The following is a 16,817-nucleotide window of genomic DNA, read 5'->3' as shown; positions in this document are numbered from 1 at the left end:
TTTCCAAAGTGTTTGAATAAGAACTAAATGTATGCTAGTCCTTTGCCACAGCATGAAGGAAGAGCTTATTATGGGCTCAGTAAAAATCTAATGTTATGGGTACTAATCAGCTCAGATTCTAACTGTAAATGTTTGGACTCAGCTTCAGGAGGGTATTTAAACATACACCTATATTTATGCATGTCCTTACTGGTCGTCCCACATTTCTGAATCAAAGTCTTTTGATTCCTACTTGCCAACACTTTACTGATTCTGAGATGCTGTGATTTAAAGTTGGAAGGGGCTCCTGGAGGTCATCTGGTCCAACCTCCCTGCTCAAGCAGAGCACTGTGCTCTGGATTGTGTCCAGATTGTTCTTGAATATCTCCAGTGAGGGAGGCTCAAGAACCTCTGTGGGCAGCCTGCCCCAGTGCTCTGTAACCCACTCTTGTTCAGGTGAAACTTCCTGTGCTCTTTGCCTCTTGTCTTATTGCTTGGCACCACTGAAAAGAGTCTGGTTCCATCCTTTTGATGGAACCCTTCAGTTAATAACATTCATTGATAAGGTTCCTCTCAGTCTTCTCTGATCCAGGCTAAACTGACTCAGCTGCATCCGTTTTTTCTCCTAAGAAGAGGTTTTCTAGTCCCCTCATCATCCTTGTCACTGTCCATGGGACTCACTCCAGGAGCTCCATGTCTCTCTTGCCCTGAGGAGCCTAGAACTGGAAACAGCATTCCAGATGCACCTCACCAGGGATGAGCAGAGTGCCAGGATCACCCCGCTCAACCTGTTGACAATGCTGTTCCTAATTCACCTCAGGGTACCATTAGCCTTCTTGGCCACCAGGGCACTGCTGGCTCATGGATGGCTTGTTGTCTGCCAGGACCCCTAGGTCCTTTTATACAGACTTGCTTTCCAACAGGTCAGCCCCCAGGCTGTGCTGCTGCCTGGGGTTGTTCTTTGCCAGGAGCAGGACCCTGCACTTACCTTTGCTGAATTTCAGACTGTTCCTCTCTGCCCATCTCTCCATCCTGTTGAGATCCTGCTTTAGGGCTATAAATCCCTCTGGGGAATCTGCCACTCCTCCCAGCTTTGTGTCATCAGTGAGCTTGCTGAGGAGGTCTCTGCCCCTTCATCCAAGTCATGGCTGAAAAGTTAAAAAAACTGTGCCCAGTAATGACCCCTGTGGGTCACCACTAGTGACAGACCTCCCAGTGGACCTTGTACCACTGATCGCAACCCTGAGTAAGCCGTTCAGGCAGTTCTCAATCTACCAGTGGTTTTGTGGTGGCTAAGAGAAAAAGGGCTTCAAGTGTTATTGACCATGCTGTACCCTATTCTGTAACACCATCCAAATAGATGTTGGTAATGCTGCAAAACACAAGACCTGTGCCAAGTGCTGACAATTAACAAGTAAACAGCAGCCTTGAATCACAGATACACGTCACAATCCAGGACAGAGGTTTATTACCAAGCTAGCTAGAGCACAGAGTGGGAAGGAGTTGTGCTTCTTGCTGTCTCCTGATTGTTACCTTACAGCAGCATGTGGGGGACTGCATTTGAGATTGCCACGACCTGGGGGTTTTAGTGCCACAGCCCTTCAGAGGAGCATGGCATGCAAGCTGCTTGTCCTTCCCGAGTGCCAGCTGACTCTTGCTGCTAGCAACATCTGAGTAAGGGGCTCTGGTTTTGTGAGCACTGCACCTGGGGGTGAAGAGCTACAGCCTTGGAAAAATCCATGTGTATTTTCCTTTTAGTGCCATTGTGAACCTAGAGGGGAATGGGGTGGCATTCTTATGGAAACTCTGCCTTTTGTTTTTTGTGGTCCAATGTGTAAATCTTGACTGCTGGAAAGCAGCCAGGAAGTTTTGTAACAGCATCACGACAGAAGAAAATATCTGGGAAAAGAAGTCTAGAATGACTTACTACCAATTTCAGAATAGCAATATTATTAAGAACAGGTGAGGATGGGCATAATGACTCAACTGATCTATAACAGGTTAGCAACCTTCCTTGCAATAGGGATGTTAAAGAGAAACCAGCTAGATAAAAAAATAAATACATGAGATAAAATGAGAGTTAAATTAGGAGAGGTTACAGATGCTTCATGGGCAAAAGTCCCATTAAAAAATGTCATTAAATGCAAAGTTTTGTATCCCTGGGGTTTTAAAAATATTTCAGCAAGATCAGCTCACCTCACTTCCCCACCCTAAGGGAGGGTAAAATTCAAAGAAGGCTCATATTCAGCAATACCTTCCTCTTCCTTAAAAACTGTTCTTTCTGGGCTTTACAGAAGCAGACTGGAACTCCAGAGAAATCCATTAAGAGAAATCCAGTCCTTTCAAAAAACCTGCACCTTGTAAGGATAAATGCAGAAGAAAAAATACCAGAAAGTCAGATTTTCCTCATATGAAAAAAGATGGAGTTTTGAAAGTCCTGTAACAGCCAATGTCATCAAAAGCTCCTGGTGTATTGAAAAAGAACAGAAAATGTCAATGGAAAACTACTTAATAGAGGCAGAAGAATCAGTTTGAGAGGTAGGAGATGATAAGCTAAGCTAGCAATGTATGTTTGAGAGACTGATTGTGTCCTTCATTGTAATGCAGCTATAGAAATGAAGGCAGATGCTGTATGATTATTCTTTAACAGTGAACTGTGAGGGGATTTTATAAATTTTTTTCTAATTTACTCTTACTTTGTAAAACCGTGGTACTCCAAGCTCTGCTCCAGCATGCTAAGGACTCCTGTCTGTACAACGTGAACAAATGATGAAAGACCTGGGCTGTATTTTTCCATCTGTGTAATTTATTTTAAGGTAGAATGTGGAGTCTTTTTCCCCAACAGCCTTGGATGGCTTTTAAAGTGTAGCTGCTTTTGACTGAAATGGGGAACTCAGCTGAGAGTCATGGCTAGGCAAATTTCTCAGTCTTGGGTCTGCTCCAAATGGAAACTACAAATCTGCCACTGGGTGAATGCCCAAGGGATGCAAGCAAGCATTTGTGGGCTACTCATACTTAATATTGTATACACTCCACCCTCAAAATATCTGTGTTTCACCTCTTGCTTAAGTAACAGTGTTAGATACACAACTGGTTAAATTGCATGAAGATATCCTGATTTACTACAGTGGCACCTGTGCTGTACCAAAGAAATTGTTTCATGGTCTGCAATTCAATAACCACCTTTGATGCTTACAGGAAGTGCCCTCAGCCAAACTATGTAGGGACCAGTAGGAACATTTCTGATTGAGTTAGTTGCTGTGAGAATATGATGTATGCCACATCATAACTTTTTTGAGCTATGTATTGCTTTTAGTGATGTTTCCACATATTTGTTTTCTTAAACTCTTGGGGTTTAGGACACCAGCTTTGGATGAAAAAAAAAGAAGCAGGTTCATACACTTGCCCTCTGAGTTGCAGTCTTTCAAAGAGAAAAATTGCCCTAATTCAGACTAAAGAATAGGAAGAAGACTTAGATGAATGCTGTAGCTATAAGGCTGCATGGAAGAAGAGCTTAAATTTTGTTTAGTGTGAAGGTGAGGGAACCCAAAACTATGGGATTCCATTTTTACAAAAGTTACCTAGTGGGTAATGTGGTCATGTTCTACACTATGGCTCAAGACCTTCTGACCTACCATGAAATGTGTACAAACTTCCTGTCTGGTCAGATTTATATTCAAAGCATTATCTAAATCTAGCGTCCAATAGTGCTCGTGCTTTCTTATATAAAATCATGGAAGGTACAACTGAGCATAAATGGTATGAAATCAGTAGGGAAGCATTACTGTTAGTGGCTCTGATTGCAAAATCTGAACTTCAATGTACTATTTTTGTTCTCAGTAATTTAAAAGGTTTAAAAAATTATACAAAGCACTGTGTGTAACTATGATAACAATGACAAACTAGTTAGCAAAACTGAGGAGCTGGTGTTTAAGTTGGACAGACTGAGTTTTATTTAACTGTAATTCTGGTGGAGAAATATCTTCTGATCCTTCTATGAAATTCTTCAGCACAGCCCTCACCCCACACAAATGGGAATTCATTTACTAAAAGGACAGTTGGCAGCAAAGACCATCCTGAGCTTTGTGGGCTATGTCTCTTCAGGAGACATTATTATGGCAAACACTCCCTCTGTGCTGAGGCATTTAAATAGTCTTCCCGGCAATGTTAAAAATGTAAGGTGTACGTGATTATGAAATATAACTATACAAAGACTTTCATATTTAAAAAGCAGCAGAATGTTTTCCAGCTGTGGCCAGTAAAGTGTCAAAGTATGATATTACTCTCAGCATTCATTTCTGAAAGCAAAACTATTCCTGCTTCCCTCACTCCCTCTCTGAAGTGCTCCCCTCCACACCTGATGGTCTCTGTTGTTTGAGGTAAGTCTTCATTATTCATTAGCTTCTGAAACTGACTGAGAAATCCAGACCCAGAAAAGCAGTCCAGCACTAGTGAAATGTCTCCCATTTCTTTCACAGGGACAACATATTCATAGGTATAATCCAGATAAAAATCTCCTGCAATCCAGATAAAATCTCCAGGACAGTTTTGCTGAAGATAAGAGAAATATTCCTCATAGGAATGCAGCAAATACCTGCCAGCTTTCTGACTGAGCAGAAGGTCATAAAGCAAGTATAACCCAGAAAAGCAGAGGTGTATATAAACATCAGAATGAAAGGTGAGAATTAAAAGCAGCTTTTTGTACATATGGGAGTGGAAAACAACTGAATAAAAAAACCTCAACATTAATGACAGCATGGTTTACTGCCTAACAAAATGCAAAGCCATATGTGTGAAGCAAAAGAAAATGGCCACATCGATTTCCAGAGCTGGAAGAAAAGCCAGAAGGAAAAGGAAAGGAAGGTGAATTGGGAGCAGCAACTACTGGATGCTGCCAGGATCTCTGAGACCATAAAGAATGTGAGAAGATGTGGGACAAGAACAAGAGTGCATTATGATGTGTTTGCCTTCAGTGAATACTCAAAGTAACAGCAACACAATTCTATGGATTGAAATTCAACCAGTGACACAGCCTAGTCACAGACGAGTCAATACTTTTGCTGTCATAGACAGATGTTCTGTCCAAACGGGCCAGGAGCCATCTGCTTATGTCCTGATCTACGAAGCTCCACAACTTGACAGAACAAAGAACCTGGGAGCCTAAAATCTTGCCTCTCTTGTCTTTTAAAAGTCTGACAAACTTCCCCTGTCAAGAGTGATTTCTCTGGGCTGCTCAATCCACTACTTGATTTTAACTGCATTTCTGTAGATTAGTCTTTATTCTTACTTTCTGCTGCTGAAGGCTTGTTCTTCCTCATACCTGGTTTATCTGTGTAATTTTTGACTCAGTTATATTGTGTTCTCCATGGTTTCCCTTTACTGTTTGCCTTGCCCCTTGCTTGATGATTTTGAAGATCCCTGACCATTCCTGATCGCTGGGCACCCTCGGGCCATCGTTATTGCTCAGACTTCTGGCCTTAGCTGTGCCTTGGTCAAGTTATTGGATTTTCTTCTGGGTTAGAAGGTCCTCACTCAGCTGCAATCTCTCCATCTGCCCTAGTGATCCTTATCACATAACTCCAGAAAGAAGAGAGTAGTGAGAGGCACCCACAGTAGTTGGAAATTAGATGAAAGTCCCCCAAGATGCAGGAAGATGCATTCCATCTTCTTTCTAGCTGTCAGTTCTGGCAAGTAGTTTGTGTAACTAAGTCTCAGCAGCCAAAAAAAATGAGCATCTTTTTTATTGTGTGTGTCATCCAGTGCTTGTTAATGTAATACGTGTGCTTTGAATGTTATGATTATTTATTATTAAACTAAGGGAAACATTGTGAGAGTCTGTCAGACTTTCAGGCATAGCTTGCACTCTTGCACATGCCTTTCCCTTATGTACAGTTTGGCACCTTTGAGCGCATTGTTGTTGTCTGTGCTTACTTTAAACTGAGAAGCTTAAAGAAATGCAGTAACAGTCACAGGGGAAAAGGGAAAACATTTATTTATAGCATGGAACAGTTCAGCTTTCCGGATGGTTATGAGCATGCTTAGTGGCAAGCAGTGCCCTAATTCTCTGAGTGCTTAGGGAAGTCCTGCACTTGACACATTAAGGAAGGGCTGCTCTTGGCCCAGTCTCCCCCATGCCACCAGGGCTGTCTTTGAAAGGATATCTGTGCTCAAAACAGATGTGTGCACTATGAGTCTGGGCTTGGGTATCACTGGATGTACCTAGAGACCATCCAAGATCCCTCTGGGTGCCTCAGCACAGCTCAATGTGATGTCAGGATGGCAAGACTATGAGGAGGAGAGCACCTTCTCCTCCATCTGGATAGACAAGATGGTCTGCAAAGTGCAGAAGGGCTTGCCTGAAGGTGTCTGTTGTGGGGACATTTGCAGATACGAGACTTGTCTGAGATGGTACAGGGCTACATCATTCTGCCAAAAAGCAGAATGTTACAGGTAACTTTTGAGCTTTAAAAAGAGGATATTTGTCATGTGAGAGAATCTATGGAGACTTTGTAGGAAGTGCTCATTAATTCTGTTGGTTTAATTAGGTTCTAGCCATCAGGGATTTTTCCTATTTTTTCTGTCTTATTTCCGCTTCCAGCACAAATTTGTCTTTTTTTTTTTTTTTTTTTTTTAATGAGAAATTATTTTCTAGCACACTCCATACATTTGCACTGAAGGGGAATTAGTGTTCAACTGATCCTGTTAGCACTATGAAGAAATGCTGATCCTGACAGACACTTTGATGTGCTAAACGAAATCCCAGCGGGCACAGGTACCAAGAGAAGCCCGTCAAAAACATGACAAACAGGTCATCATAACTGGCCAGATTTTTTTTATTGCAGTACATCAATATTTGATTAGTAATAAGTATTTCCTCTGATCTCACTCTTGCTTTATAAGACTGAAAACAAATGTAGATTGGGATCTGTCAAAGTTCACTGGGCTAGTCTCAATCTCTTTTTGAACTCAAGGATATAAATCCCTGTAGCATCAGTGGGAGGTAAATTATGCCAATAGTAAACACTTTTTTACATTCTATTTTTTATAGGTGCCAGAACAACACAGGACTTGGAGTTATGTTTTACCAGAGGTATCAGTTGAGGCTTAATTTCACCATGCCAAGAAGATTGGATCGGTAAAATATTTGAGAGAAATGCCAAATCAGCATGTGAAAGAACTTTTAATAGCATGGTTGCATGAAAGTTGGTTTTGCCTTTTAACACTTATTAACTCCATATTTGTCACACATTATAGTCTGTGCTAAGACATACCTGATGTTCATCATTACATGGGATATCTACTGCAAGGTTTCAAACTTGCCATGTGAATATATCATGGGCCAGTGATCCATTCCACGATGGTCTCATCTCTAAAATAGTCTTCCAGAATTGTAGGTTTAAAGGAACAGATCCCAGGCATATCCTGGGACTATTATTTTAAGCGTTTAGGCTTTGTTAGAGGTGGATCTACAACTGTTGCACTTTAAGAGAAAATTCAGTCAACAAAGTCTATAAAAGCATTTCTGCACTGTATAGGATGTTGTTGCAGAGGGTTTTCTTTCTGGCCAGCAGCTTCTTTGTTGCCTCCTGGTTGCAAAAAGAACTGCAAAGTTCTTTTCTGTGTCCTCAGATATATGTTTCTTTCAGTTACTTTGCTGTCTTCTGGACTCTTCTTGCCACCCAGGACTCAGGGTGCCAATACATCTTTGCCCTGTAGTAGCAACTCACGCGCTTTTCAGAAGGAAGGAAAGGCTCAGAGAACAGCAATTGCACATGCATGTCCCCCTCTGCTTCCCCACACAATACTTTGGAAGGTAATAAAAAATATTTTAACCCATGTTATCCACTGCACACCTACTCATGGTGAGAAACAGGTTTTATGGCCTTAGTTGCTGTTCGTTTGTCTGTCAGTTATCTAGGAGAGATTAAGTCTGCTCAAGAATAATAGTTGTCATATATATGTGACAGTATTTCAGTCTAACTTCTGCCTTATAACTAATGGTTCAAATATCCAATCCACAACCAGTTGTTTTGTGGTTTGTTTGTGGTCTGTGTTGCCTGTTTTCTTCCCTCCTGACACATGCAATCTTTTGAGTTAAAGACATAAATAAATCCCGTGTAATCACACAATGAGACAGCCACAAATATATGTGCTTTCAAAACTGTTCAAAGCATTTTTATTTCTTCCTCTGTGCTGCTGAACAACTTACCTTTGTATGAATAAACACTGGACACAAGAGTTTTAGAAGTAAATTCAGAGATTTACTCCAGAAAATATTAGCCTATTCACTTTTTCATTTTTGGTTTTCCATTTCTCTCTCCCTGTCAACAGCTCCTAAAGATGAAGTAGAATATTTTAATATAATTAGAAGTTTCTGCCTTAGCATGGCTTCCATTGACACCACATCTGCTTGAGCGTGGTAGGAAGCAGCTTCAAGCCAATTAAAAGGAGATGGGTGCATTGTACAGCTCCCTTCTCTCTTAGTGAACTTTTGACCAAGAGGGCATTGTATTGATGAATTTCATTTCTTCCTAATCTGCTTGTACTCTGTTTGATAGCTTGGGGCTTTGCTCTCTTCTGTTTCAGTACAGTGACCCTGCTCTTGAGAAAGCTGTGGGTTAGAGGCAAAGATTTCAAGTTATTAGAAGATGTTGAGCACACAGATCTCTCCTTGGCTGTCTGCAAAATGTTGTCTGAAAGTTGAGAAAGGCTCTCACCCAGACAAGAAGTAGTAAGGCATTATTTCACAGCTTTTAAGGCACTAACAAAGAGTTTCACTCAGTGCTACATAGATAAATAGACTAAGTCCTTCAGGGTGAAAATGTGAAAGGGACAAACTCAGTGCACCTGGGGGCTGTGTTAGTAGAAGACACGAGTTGTATGAGGCTTTTAAGAGCTGTTCTTCAAGCAGGTGCTCACATGCTGGTCAGGCAAGTCAGAGGTCCCCTTATGACTAACTCTACACATATGACAACAAAAGGACATTTCTGCATGACTGTTTCTGGGATGGTGCCACAGGTATTTTTGCAGAGATCTCAAGCTGCAATTTTGCCAGCCTTTCTGCCTGTTCTGTAATGGCTTATCTTGAGCACAGTCTAGTGAACAGGGCCAAAGGTGCGATGTTGCAGGATCCACACTCCAGCCTGCTCGCTATCATGCTAGCCAGACAAAATGGGTCTGCTTTTTGGCCTTGAGCACTGGTCAGCAAAGAGTGTTGGCCTCAAATAGCTGTTCTTTGAATAGCCAAGAGATATTTTTTTATGAATTTCTGCTAATTCTTGGGTGTTAGATGTTAATTGAAATACACAACAGCAGAACTGGGCCACAGATCACTTCTTGAGAGCAGAGGATGATACTGAGAGGAAAGCAGTTTACATATCCTTCAGGAGAAAAGCAGAGCAACAAAATAAAATGAAGTTCTTATACATAGCTACAAGGAAATACCAGACATCTACATCTTAATATTGGAAAAGTCCTTTGCTGTTCAGAGACTGTATGTTCAGGATCTAAGTGACAGGTGGAAGTAACATTCTGAAACTAGTACACCATGAATTTCTATTTCCTTAGGAATTTAATATTTATAAAGTGGCTTAGCTTTGAATTGCTATGACACTATCACAGCATTAAAAGACTTGCCTGTCCTGATAATATAAATGTAACTGCTTTCCCCAAGAGCATTTTTGACTAGTCCTTTTCCAGACTATTTTATTTTTTCTTCAGTTATGACACTTTCCACACATACAGAATGTGTTATTGTGGCATGGAAAGAAAGTAAGCATGACCTTTATAAAATAAAAAATATTCATTGCTTCTGCAGCAAAGACTAAGTGTAGATGAAGTAGAGAGACTTGTATTTACTCAATATCTGGAAGACAAATACTGACCAAATCTTTTTATCACCAGTACACCACTCCAAGTTAATTGGAAAGACAGAATGACATCACAAAATCTCATCAAAAGGATTTAGAGATGTCAGTCTGAGTTCCTAAACTTACAATGAATTTGGCACCTAATTTTTTTTTACCTGGTCTTTTGGACTTTCAGGATAATAGAAAAGCAATAATGGAATGGATAGGATAATTTAGGAAGAGATTGTGTTTGAAACCACATTATCAAATAAATCACCCTCTGTGGGAGAAAACAATAGAGTGGGACCTTGACTTTACCGGTTGGATAAAGATAAGTATTCAGACAAAGACAACTAAAGCTTAGGAAGATAATAGCTTGTCCATTGTGGCAATGTTGCCAATTAATGTAAATAGCAGCATATAGATCTCCTCAGGATTGCCATTGGGCATGCTGGGAATATTATTAACACCTCTGTGGCCATCTGTTATTAAGAAATTGGAGAGGCAAAGGAAATAAGAAGAGAGGATTAGCTTCTCATTGGAGATGCAAGGGTTTCCTCTCAATTAAGCAGCATTTTTTCAGGTGTGAAGCAGAGCAAGAGTGTTTGCATTTATTTATTCTGTGCCTCCTTTGCAAACGTGTTACATTTTGAAATCCAAGATCAGAACAGATCTTTTTCCAAGAGGAAACCATTGTTTATGCTCTTTACAACACATGGCTTGAGTCGTTTGTTAATGTTACTACTTCTTCCTTGTAAGTCCATTAGTGTTTCAGGTGAGGACAACTGTCTACTCCTCAGCTGGACAACCCCATAAAAGATAAAAAATGGCTAATGTCCTGGAGGCTGTGATTTGTGGAAAAATTACCATTATCTTAGCTCATCTTATCTTCTTGAAACTAGAGGAAAAAAGCCTTCCATAATATTATACATTCTAGGCAAAGGAAGATTGTACCCAGAGCTATTCATTAGGACAGATTATAAAAGTATTGTGGGTTTTTTTTAAGCAAGATTATTTTTCCGCCCTGTGAAAAATGGTGCATTAGAATGTTCTAGTGGAAAACAGAAATACTGTGGTTTAAATCCACTAGTAAATTATTTTATAAATACTTCTCTTTTACCCTATGGAAACTGAAATTCTGGGCTAAACAGGAAAGATCAGATAGACAGATTACCTGGCTTGATCTGTTAGCTACTCTTGACTCCTGAGCAGGGAGGGAGGTCAGTGGCATCATGAACATCCTGACCATGGCTTCATAGAATCTAGCTTAGAGCTTTTTCTGCAGAAAAGAATGACAACCCACTGCATTTGAACCACAGGGTGTCACACCCCATACAAAAATCATTGCCAAAGGCACACATTTTTCTGGTTTGATTAAAACACCTAGTTTTCACTGACTGGTTTCTCCATGGGGAGAAAAAAAAAAAACAGGAGAACTAGGTGTTGTTTGTGATCAATAGTACCTAGCTTAGTTCCTCAAGTGATATACACAGGTGTTTTTGCATTTACTGTTATCTGATCAAAGTAGAAATATCAGGAAAAGACTAACGGAACACACCTTGTATCACCACAGTAGCAGCTGCCACAGCATTGCAAAAACAGTGGAGAATTTTAGAGTGCTGCCAATAAAGTCTTTTCATCTCAAGTCTGAGCTTACAGAACCTTCTTACTTGTACAATAATATTTTCAAAAGGCATCTCTGAAATAACACTCATGATTAATGTATTCTGGAAGAATGTGTGTGACTCTTGGTTTCAGTCCGCTCCCAAAATCAAGATTAGCAGCTGAAAAGGGATCCAGCTAAGACATTTTAAGCAGTCTTAAGAGTCTTATGAAAACAAACAAACAAAAACAAATCAAGAGCAGAGCTATAACAGCATAAGTTCCAGGTAACAAAGGTAAGTGCATTGGCCTGACTGACAGACTGATGCTGGGAGATGCTTCTGCCCTGCGTGTGTCCCTGAGCAGTTGAGGGCTCTGACTGCAAGGGAGGATTCTGCAGAGGTGGCAGTGAATGTGTGTTGTAAAGTTCCATGGCCTCAGCCTTCCACTACATGACTACTGATGGGCAGATTTGCCCATCCTCCAGCAAAAGGCAGAGTCTGCCAAAACAGCACTAGGGAGCTTTTACTGATATATGTCCTTTTTACTAAGACTTGCAAAGAAATGAATTGTGCAGGGTACTGGCCACAAGCTTGAGAAGATTGAGCTTGTCCCCTCACACCACTAATGAGAGCACACCAATCAAAATCGTGGCTAATTGGCTCCTTAGCTCACTGCTTCACCTTCCTGGCAGGTAAGGCTCTCCTCCATCCTCTATTACTCTGTTCTGAATTTCATTTCTGGCATCTGGTTTGTGAACAAAGATTGCATCATTGCATCATAACAGCAGTTAATTAAGAATGAAAACCCACCCAAATCGATTACAACAAATCAAATTACTCTAAGGACAAAAACGCAGTATTGACTATTGCAGTGAAATATATGAAAAAGCTGTCTTGATGGTTCAGTATTTATGGTGGCCAGCAGCCACTGTAAATTCCCGAGTATAACAGGAAACAAACAGCATGTGTGAAATGATCTCATCTCGTCAGGGTGCTGATTTTATGAGCACTTCTGTTGGTGCTTATCTTCAGACATTGTAGCTAGATCTACATGTGATCTGAGCATAACAGTTTTGAAGACAGCAGGAAGAGAAGAGCCCTGAATAAATGCAGAGGGGGGAAAAAAAAGTAAAGGAAAAAGGAAACTGTTGGGGAAATAAAAAAAGTTAAGGGGCAAAAAATCCCTTTGTTTGGTGAGTTTTGTTTAGATTTTGTTTCATTTTTCTTTCCCCTTGTGAGTGAGATGAACTGTCCCCTAGTAGCATCATTTTTGCAAGAAAACTGTTCTTACATGTGTTGTCTGACAGTGAGAGAGATCCCAGCAAGGCTTGTGGTGTGAGAGGAAGGGGCAAGCTCAGGCTTGAGACAGAAATTAATGTTTTGGAGAGACAAGACTTTTATGGAGGCTGTACAGTGGAGAGATGATAGAGAAGAAAGAAATGCACCGCTACTTTAAGCCATAGGCACAGGCACAAATAATAAGCCATAGGATGTAGTATAAGGTTTTAGAGTTAGGTCTCTGCTCAAAGCAATGCATGGTATGAGGTATGGCTGGTAGAGATGCCCACTATTCCGGTCCCTTGTAGGCTTTCATTCACATTCACAGCCACCATGAGATAAATTAAAAGAAAAGATTTAATGTGCTTGACAGATCTTTGAGGATGAAAAATTCCAGCTATTTTCTAGTTCACCTGATTGCTGAGTTCCCAAGGAAGAAGAGCCAAAGAAAGAGGAGAGATGAGCAGGGCTCCCTTCAAGAGACAGGCGAGTTTGGGCAAAGGTGAGACTGCAGGGAAAAAGGAACAAAAGAAAGAAAACAGACTCTTGCAAAGATACTGGGGGGTACTGGATGCCAGGGAAGGCTGTGGGGTACTGGTGCAGAGACAGTGGGGTATATACCTGAAGATAGGATACATGGATGAGAAATTGTTTTGTTACCACAGGGAGTGTGTTCTTAACAGCACTGAAAATACAGCTGGATGGAGCAATGACAGCCAGCATAAATCACCAGAGGGCGGCTAATTAAGAACAGTGAGGGACACAGGCCAGTACTTCAGCTGTTGTAAGGTGCTGTGCTTTATTTAGCAAGAGGGTATTAAGATGCAGTGATGAATTGACACTATTTAAAATGTTGCCTTGTTTTTCTTCATATGTCTGTTGGGATGGGCTGGTCTGACCATTCTGACTGATTCTCTGAAAAATAAATTGGTTTGGAGGGCTCTGCCTATTTTGGGGGGAAATAATCTTTCCCTAATGAATAAGACCCTGAAAAATACTTTAAAAAAAAAATAAATCTGTGTGTTGAGGATATGAGGCTGGTATGACATTTCTATGTCTGACTCTCTCCTGTCCTTCCCCAAGAACGTATTTCCAGGCTGGTCAGACTCACATACATGTAAATGAGGTGACAAGTGTAAAAGAATATCTGTTTCATGGGATCTGGGGCCCAAGCAGGGGCAGGAAACCAGTGCTGGGCTTTCTCTGGAGCATGTGCATTGCTAGATACCAAAGAATCAAGTCATAATGTTGCTGTTGTCTCTGCTTCTCAGATAGGAGCAGAAGTAGTTCCACTTTTCTTAGGGAAAAAAATTAGGATTATAATGAGGATTCTGGAAAAGGTGTAGGTTGTCTTCTCCAGCGTTTCTTCCCATGGCTGAGGGAGGGTGATAAAGGATGCATGACTTTCCTTGAACAGTAGTGCCTAGGAGCCTCAGATAAAGCTCTCTTTCGTGTCCTGTTTATACCTCAGATGGCTGCAGGCATCGTAAGACTTTGAGCATCCTTTAAGGAAAAGTGTTTATTTGGGGCAGGTTGTTTTATAAGGCTGGTGGTTTGGGTTTTTTGTGAGATGGGGAGCAGCAGTGTCCAGAGGATCAGAGATGCTGGCAGTTTTAAACAATTGGACTGAATGCCAGCAGTGCTCACAAGTGCAGCTCCTAAATGCATGTAAATGTTTGTAGAAGAACTTCAGACTAATAAACACAAAGTGCTTGTTTGTTTCTTTTTTTATAAACAAAGAACACTACAGGAAAATTAACATGATTGGAGAAAATAAGCAGATGAACTTGAACAGCTTGCAGCAGTAAATGGATTTTGTCAGCTTTAATGTATGTGCCAGTGACACTTCAGGTATAAATGAGGACTTGAGAAGCTCTTAAATCTGAAGATGGAAGCTGATGAAATGTGATATTCTTCTTGTATTTAAATTAGGCTTAGCAACTACTAGATGATCACTTAAACCCTATCTGAGCCATCATTTCCGTGTCTTAATAGTCATTTTCTCCAGCTATTTTGAAGGAATTTATTGCTATTGTCCTGTTAAGCACCTTCACTGAATTAATTTTTGGGTTAGTGTTGTTAACTTTGGATAAAAGTAAAAATCAAGATCTCTGTGAGAAGATAAAAGATGACCATATTTTGCACACAACAAATAAATAGAGAATAAACAAACAAATAGAGAAAAATCTCACACACAGTGTAAACATTTCAAAGTAATTTGATAATAATTCTTTTTGCTAAACCAAACAAGCCATCAAGTATCATGCTATATGTGTGTTGCCTGTATGATGTCTTTATGGAGAACTGAAGATTTTCCAGGCCTGTTCTGTTTAGTTCAGCTTGGGCTCCACTGACTGTGAGACCTTTTATTTTCCACAAGTATTTTCTTTGCATTCATAACAGTATTCATGTCTCTGAGGAGAGGCAGGAAGGGGATAAATATCTGCTACAACCTAAATGACAGCATGGTTTGTTGGTACAGAATAACAGCCTGAAGTTTTTCAACATGCAGTGAATAGATCAATGAGTATTTAGAAGCAGAAAGAGCCTCCCTGGTTATCCAGGCTCATCCCTGCAGGCTGTAAGTTGTGAGTGATTCAGCTACCTGTCCTTCTGGTAGAATTTCTTTTTCCCCTCTTGCAGTTAAGTCAGGACAGGGGACTGTTTGAATGCTTTTTCACTGCTTTGTGGAGACAAATGCCTGCTGGCCGACTGGGAGTGTGTTTGGGTCAGCCCCTAGGGCTGCAGGTGCTGCAGTCAGAGATGCCAGTCTGCCCTGGTTAATGCTTCTCCCATCTGGACATCACTGCACTTTCCACCCTGCTTCAGCCAAGAGTACTATGGTGGCTACTCACACTGTGCTTAGCTGCAGTATTGCCCCTGTGGGGAGGAGGGTAGGTGAAGGGCTCTGACCTCTCCAGACAGCAGAACTGCTGCCAAGAATTGATGTGCTAATAGGTCCAGGTGCCATGGCTGTGCTCACCCCTCTTTTGTGGCAAACAGCAGTGCATGCCCAACAGAAAGGAATTTTTCATATAAGTGTACATAAATCTGCCAGCCAAAAGGATGAAGAGAAGCTTTCTCTCTGAGATCCTTAGGAGCAGGGTCTAAGGCATTTGGCATACTTCTCCAGAGAAGCATGCCTCTTACTCAGCTAAATAAAACACAGGAATAATTCCTAGTGCAGTGCTTGGACCATTGTTCAGATCTGAAGCACTTTTTATTAGGCCCTTTAATCTGGATTTAGAAACTACAAACTCCTTGTAGTTGTCCATGTCTTAGATGGATTTCTTCCCTCCCTACCCATTATCTCTCTGATCCCTGAGTATCACTGTCTTCCAGGAGAACTGGTTGAAATTTTAAGTTGATGAAAACACAGGATATGATAGTTCTGCTGCTTGGCATGGACTGTGGGTTGCCCAATTTATGCTTCATGCTCCCTAGGGAAGTGGCAGCCGGTATCCTTTGCCTGTGTGACAGAGCTGGGAAAGATGAGATGCTCTTAGTCCTGAAGATTCCAAACAGAGAGCCAAAGATAACTGAGGATTTTCAACTTTCACTTTCTGTATGCACTCTTCCAATGCTGTAGAGAGAGTTTAAAGCATGGATAGATGAACTGGGCTTGTGGAGTGCCAAGATTTAATTGTCCATCACAGGGTACGAGAACCACATTCTTTGCCCTGTAACCATTTCTAATGACTAGAGCCATTCACTCTTCTTAGTCTACTTATTAAAAAATTATTAGCTTCTGTTACAGAATGGTCCTAGAAGAAGTCTTTTATTTGCAGTTGCCTAGCATTAACAAACAAATTACCTGTCACTGCTCTTTGCAATGATAACCTAGCAAGGACAGCATTTGCCATAAACTACTTCTGTGCTGGTTGCTTTCAGGAAGACTTTCATCAGATTAAAAGATCAAATGAGGTTTTGCTCTGTCAGCAGGAGAAGTTAAAAGAAACTGGCTTGTAAACTATGAGCAGTTATGCTAGGAATTAACTTCCAAGGAGAGGACAAACTCCTTCAGAATATAACCAGGCGGAAATTAATGTTAGGAAATGGATAAGGTTTCTCGCAACCATGTCCAAGTCAACCGTAATGCTTAATTTCC

The 16,817-nt window shown here is 40.9% G+C and overlaps 1 long non-coding RNA gene across 1 annotated transcript in view; it reads left to right on the top strand.

Moving 5' to 3' along the window:
- LOC110480912 (uncharacterized) overlaps positions 1-15,841 on the top strand; it is a 55,122-nt gene extending 39,281 nt beyond the window's left edge. Inside the window, exon 3 of the long non-coding RNA XR_002467172.2 lies at positions 4,458-15,841. This is a non-coding gene — a long non-coding RNA (uncharacterized LOC110480912). The remainder of the gene's footprint in view (positions 1-4,457) is intronic.
- The last annotated feature ends 976 nt before the right edge of the window (positions 15,842-16,817 follow it).

Source organism: Lonchura striata, chromosome 4 (genome assembly GCF_050655825.1).
Source record: "Lonchura striata isolate lonStrDom1 chromosome 4, ASM5065582v1, whole genome shotgun sequence".
Lineage (NCBI taxonomy): Eukaryota > Metazoa > Chordata > Aves > Passeriformes > Estrildidae > Lonchura > Lonchura striata.
This window is presented reverse-complemented; position numbering and strand designations above follow the sequence as displayed.